Source organism: Gossypium arboreum, chromosome 4 (assembly GCF_025698485.1).
Source record: "Gossypium arboreum isolate Shixiya-1 chromosome 4, ASM2569848v2, whole genome shotgun sequence".
In the NCBI taxonomy this organism is placed as follows: domain Eukaryota; kingdom Viridiplantae; phylum Streptophyta; class Magnoliopsida; order Malvales; family Malvaceae; genus Gossypium; species Gossypium arboreum.
In genome coordinates, this window is record NC_069073.1 from 97,831,601 (window position 1) to 97,837,960 (window position 6,360).

The 6,360-nt window shown below is 38.5% G+C and overlaps 1 non-coding gene across 1 annotated transcript; it reads left to right on the forward strand.

The window, feature by feature from the left end:
- The first annotated feature begins 3,510 nt into the window (after positions 1-3,510).
- LOC128292230 (small nucleolar RNA R71) lies at positions 3,511-3,617 on the forward strand. Its single transcript, XR_008282214.1, has one exon. It is a non-coding gene; the product is annotated as a small nucleolar RNA R71 (small nucleolar RNA).
- The last annotated feature ends 2,743 nt before the right edge of the window (positions 3,618-6,360 follow it).

Genomic DNA, 6,360 nt, shown 5'->3' on the forward strand with positions numbered 1-6,360 from the left:
GTATGTTGATCACTAAGAGGTATGGAAATGTTTAGAAACGATTAGCCATTGGAATGGTTAATCATGATTATACTTTGTGCTATGTATGCAAAAAGGGCTAATTGAATCATGGAAACTATGAAATAGGTAAAGTCTACCTTAAAGGCAGATGCTGACAGCAGCAGTGATGTGGATGTGAAAAATCACTAAAAATAGTAGGAATGGAATTAAATAGTGAATAAATTATGTAAATAAACCTTGATGAATCTACTTTCATATGGAAGAAACGAAACGGTCATATGAGTTGTATGTTAAGAGATATTTGGGTTTTCGTGAAACAGGGCCAGAACGGTTTCTGGATTCCCTGTTCCGACTTTGGAAATTCATTATAAATTAACCAGAGATAATTAGGAGTCATTCCATATATGTATAGATTCCTCTTTGAGTCTAGTTTCTATAGAAACAAACGGCATCAGTATTGAAGCCCTGTACAGGGAGATATCCAGGTCGTAATGCATGAAGGTTAGTGTAGTCGCACCCTGTAATAGGGGAGACTTTAACTAATAAACTGTACTAATTGGCCCGACCAAAAATTCTAGAAAAAAATTTGTACATGAATATATGAGTCTAGTTTCAGAGAAAAATTACGAAACTGATTTCCGAGTTTTGGAACTCAAGATATGATTTTTAAAGTGACAGTGACGCAGTTAGCCAACTGCCTGGAAAATTTTTAAAATGGACCGTGAAAATGAATGGTTTAAGCCGTTAACCCCTCGTGTCCGACTCCGGCAACGGTCTCGGGTACGGGGTGTTACACTTGGGTCGTTGGAAACAGTGTTGTAGGCGGCGCACGGGCGTGGCAGGTAGGGCGTGTGGAGTTGCAGCGGCTAGGGTTAGGGATTTTTGGGGAGGGGGATGATGAATACTGAGAGGTTTATATAGATTTTGGGGTACACGACCGTGGGGCACGCCCGTGTGCCCTAATTTTTGCCTTTGTGTTTCGTGATTTTTAAATTTAGGCGCGTCTGACTTTTGCCCCACGCCCATGTTCCTTGGGCGTGTGGGTGCACATGGACCTATCGTACAGATGTGTCTTGCTTCGTTCGCTTCTCTACACCCGTGTATGATAGCCCATGCCAGTGTTAGTTTGTCAGTGTCGACCACGGGGGATGGGCACGGGTGTGTCGAATGCCCGTGCTAAATTGACAGGTTCACCCACGGTTTTAAAACACGGGCGTGTCGCATGCCTGCATTGGTTTGGAAGTTTTGCCCACGGTCTTATCACATGGCCGTGGTGACTTATCGCATCTCGTGTTGGGGAAAATTTTTTACCCTGTTTTCACACGGCCATGTCTCCTCCTATGGTCTGTGCACGGCCTAAGGCACGCCCGTGTGCCTGGCCGTGTGGATGGGAAAACCCTGTGTTTCAAGACTCAGTTAGTAGGTTAGATGTGAAAAACTAGAATTAAATAAATCATTACTGTTAGTGCTCAGGTTGCCTCCCGAGAAGCGCTTATTTATAGTCTAAACTTGACTTACCTCTCTGGTGTATGATCATGGTGGCTCGAGGAGTTTACACTTCTCATTCCTACTATCAACTTTATCAATATAAGGTTTAAGACGAGTATTGTTTATCTTAAAAGTTTCAAATTTGGGGTGAATTACCTCGACTGTAGCATATGGGAAAAAACTGAGTAACGTGAGAGGACTTTCTTCATTAGGTTCAGAAGTGGTAATACGAGGATCTGCTACATCTAGTAGTACTTTGCCTCCAACCTTAGTTGATTTGGTGATGTATTGAGCTCGTCCTGGCTGGGTTTCGGTTTATCGGGTGTTCTCGATTTCTGTATCCGCTATTCATCTAATTCCTCGATTTGTAGCCTTCGTTCTTCATAGATAGGTCCTTTGTTGTTGCTTGCACATGACTCATGTAGGTTCTTCGAACTTATTTCTTGCAAAGTAGGTTGCACCACATGGTCAGTTTTAGTAGAATGATTTATACAACCACCTTCAATTTTCGATGTGTTACTCAAATTACGAGATTGAAGGGTGATTGTTTCGTCTCCCACACGAAGTGTGGGTTCACCTGTGCCAACATCAATTATTGTTCTAGCGGTTGCTAAAAAGGGCCTCCCTAAAATTAAAGGAACGTTACTATCCTCTTTTATGTCTAGAACAACGAAATCAACTGGGAATATAAATTTGTCAATTTTAATGAGTACATTTTCAATAATCCCCCTAGGAAATCTGATTGTTTTATCGACTAATTGAATACTCATCCTAGTTTGTTTGGGTTTCCCAAGACCTAGTTGTTTAAACATTTTATAAGGCATGACATTAATACTAGTCCCTAAATCAGCCAAAGCATTATTAACATCTAGGTTACCAATTAAACAGGGAATCGTAAAACTCCCTGGACCTTTTAATTTGTTGGCCAGCTTATTCTGTAGTATGGCTGAGCAAACCGCATTTAGTTCTACATGCGACGCCTCATCCAACTTCCGCTTATTTGTTAAAAGCTCCTTTAAGAATTTGACTGCGTTTGGCATCTGCGAAAGAGCTTTAATAAACGGTAAGTTAATATGTAAATTCTTTAATAATTTAAGGAATTTACCGAATTATTCTTCTGTGCGGTCTTTCCTTGTCGCATTTGGGTATGGCACATGAGGTTTGTACTCTTTACTTACTGGTTTCTGGTCATTGTGGTCCACCTCACCCTTACCTTTACTTACCACAATTTCTAGCCTCTGTTCTGGTTCAGGTGTAACTAACCCTTCCTCATCTTGAATGGTAATTGCATTGATTTGCCCCCTTGGGTTAGATTCAGTGTTACTCAGCAGGCTACCTTATGGTCGTTCAGATTCAATTTAGCGAGTTGACCTATCTGAGTTTCAAGCCCTTGGATCGATGCTTGTTGATATTTAAGTGTTGTCTTGGTATTCTAAAAATGAGTTTCTAACACCGAGATGAATTTTGTTAGCATCTCCTCAAGTTTTGGCTTTTTCTCTTGTTGGTAGGGTGGTTGTTGGAAGCCTGGAGGTAGTGGTGGTCGCTGGTTCCCTTAGCCTCCCCATGAGAAATTTGGGTGGCTCCCTCAAACCTGCATTGTAAGTATTACTATAAAGATCATTTTGAGATCGAGGATTATTAACCATGTAATTTAACTGCTCATTCTCCATATTGTAGCCATAGGGTGGGTATTCTAGATTGCTCAATCCACCTCCACTTGCTTCGCACTGCATTACTGGGTGAACCTGTGAAGAACTAAGAAAACCATTAATTTTCTTATTAAAGAGTTCTACCTGATTAGAGAGCATGGTGACCGAATCAATGTTATAAACGCCGACTGCTTTTGTTTACTTTATCCTCGTGACTTGCTACTTATAATTATTCAGTGACATCTCTTCTATAAATTCATAAGCATCTTCAGGTGTTTTATTATTGATAGTCCCACCAGCGGCTGCGTCAACCATTTGTCGAGTCGAAGGATTCAGGCTATCATGAAACGTTTGAACCTGTAGCCAGAGTGGTAACCCATGGTGAGGGCATCTTCTCAAGAGGTCCTTATATCTCTCTCATGCATCGTAGAATGTTTCTAAATCCATCTGCATAAAAGAAGAGATATCATTACGTAATTTAGCAGTTTTAGCCGGCAGAAAATATTTTAATAAAAACTTTTCGGTCATTTGTTCCCAAGTAGTGATTGACCCTCATGGTAATAAATTCAACCACTGATTAGCTTTGTTTTTCAATGAAAAAGGGAATAACCGAAGGTGAATGGTGTCATCAGAAACTCCATTAATTTTAAATGTATCACATAGTTCCAAAAAGTTTGCCAAGTGAATGTTGGGATCTTCGTCCTGCAAACCATCAAACTGAACAAATTGTTGGATTATTTGAATGGTGTTAGGTTTCAGTTCAAAAGTATTTGCAGCTACAGCAGGTTTAACTATGCTCGATTCAGTTCCTGTTAAAGAAGGTTTAGCATAATCATACATAGTGCACGGAGCAGGATTCTGATTAACAGAAATCGCAGGAGGTAGTGGATTTTCTTGGCTTTCAGCCATCTCCTCGGTTGTGGTTGAAATATCGCCCTCTTGCTCTTCCTCTGTGTATCTTCAGCTTCGCCTTATTTCTCTTCGATTTCTGTGAACTATGCGATCGATCTCACTATCAAACAGTAATGGTCTCGACGAGTTTCTTCTAGTCATACACTATAAAAACCTTCCAAGAACGAATAAAAGAAAAATTAGAAAAGAAAATAAAAATTTAAATTGCAAATAAAGTAGAATGGCTAAAGTAATAAAAATCGAGTGTTCCTAATATCCTAGTTCCCTGACAACGGCGCCAAAAACTTGATACGCGATATTCGTGACAGGTTTTAAAAATTTATAATTAAGTGTTCTTAAAACTAACTATTATCACGATGAAGGCAAGTGTACCTATTGAATAGTAGTATAGCTTTAGCAAGACCGAATTGTCAAACCCAAAAGAATCAAAAGTACTAGTAACTACTTTCTTTTTATTATCTAGCCTAAAAATTAAGGGATTTGTTTATCTAAATTAATTAACTAAACTAAGAGTGCACAGAGAGAAATTGGGGAAAAGCTTTTGGGAAGATTCGATTGATTAAGACAATACACAAGGAAAAATCCACCTAAACTTCACTTGTTATTTGACTCTGAATCAGACGATTTATTCATTTGACTTGATTCGTAAAAATCCCTAAGTTATATTATTATCTCTCTCGAGACTAATAACATCTAACCCTAGGTTGATTAATTGAAATCTCTTTCTAATTAACACCTGGTGTTGCATTAACTCGATCTATGGATCCACTTATTAGGTTTCACCCTAATCCGGCAAAATCTTATCACCCTATCTCTAGGCGTGCAATCAACTCCGCTTAATTATGAAAAATTTACTCTTAGGCAGGGTCTATTCCTCCTCTGAATAAGAGCATTAACTCGAATCAATATCCTGGAATATTAAAACAAGAATTAAGAACACATGATTAAGAACAAGTCACATATTTATCATATAATTTAGATAATAATAACAAGATCCGTCTTAGGTTTCATTCCCCTTAGGTATTTAGGGGGTTTAGTTCATAATTGTAGAAGAAAATATCTCAAAAGAATAATGAATACAAAACATAAAGAAAACCCAAAACCCTTGAATGGAAACTAAAGGGAGATCTTCAATCTTGATGATGAATCTGGCTTCTGAGATGGACCAATCAGCTTTCCTTGAGTAATTCCTTCCTCCTACTCTACGTCCCCCTTCCTAAGTTCCTCCTCAGGTGTTTAAATAGGCTTTAGAATGCCTAAGAGCCCTCAAAATTGGCCTTTTCCGAATAGGGTTATACTTGGGCTTGGCAGGGACACATCCATGTGACACGCTCGTGTACGATTACTCCAGCCCATGGTCAAGGATGTTGAATAGGCACGGGCGTATAGTCTACCCGTGTAAGTCGTGCTTCGATCCTGCCAAAGGGACACGGCCGTATGATACGCCCGTATGAGGAAGTCCAGGCCGTGTTGATTTTCCATGTGGGTCCATTTTCTCTATTTTTGGGCCGTTTCTCACTCTTTTTACTCTCCTATGCTCACCTAAGTATAAACATGAAATTAAAGAATTAGGAGTATCGAATTCACCAAATCTAAGGAGAAACCATCCATAAATGTGCTAAGCATGGGATAAAAACATGTATAAATTACAGTTTATCATCTAGGTTCGGATTCGGTAATTCTTGATCTATAATAATAAAATACACTTATTTAGTCACTAATTAGAATTAAGAAATCGAAAATTCGCATCTTTGGTAAAATAACCATTTTGCCCCTAGATTTTGTCAAAATGGCTATTTTACCACTAGGCCCGAAAATCAATTTTTATCGAATTTATTTATTTCTCAAGACTAGCCGAACGTCTTTGACTCATATAGCAACTCCAAATTCTCACTATTTCACACATTTATTATCTATTTTTCAACTTATGCACATTAGTCCTTTTAGGTGTTCTCATGCTAGCATCTTTCACAAAAGTTGTTTATAAGACACCCAAGACTCATTTTTATTCCATAAAAACTCAGCAAACATCAAAAATCCTTTCATGGAAAAACCCTATACTCTTAATCATTTTGCAAAATAGTACCCTCATCTGAAAGCTCATGCTTCAAGGGTCTCAAAAGTACAAAAATATTTAAGAAAAACCATTAGGATCGCTTACTTGTGAAGACTTAAAGTTGCTAAAATTTCAATCTCTTAAAACCCCATTCTTTTCTGAAAATTTCAGTGGAGGAAGAATATGAAAAGGGATGATATCATCCTTCTTTTATTTATTTCTATTTTAGTCAAAACAAGCCACTTAACCCACCAA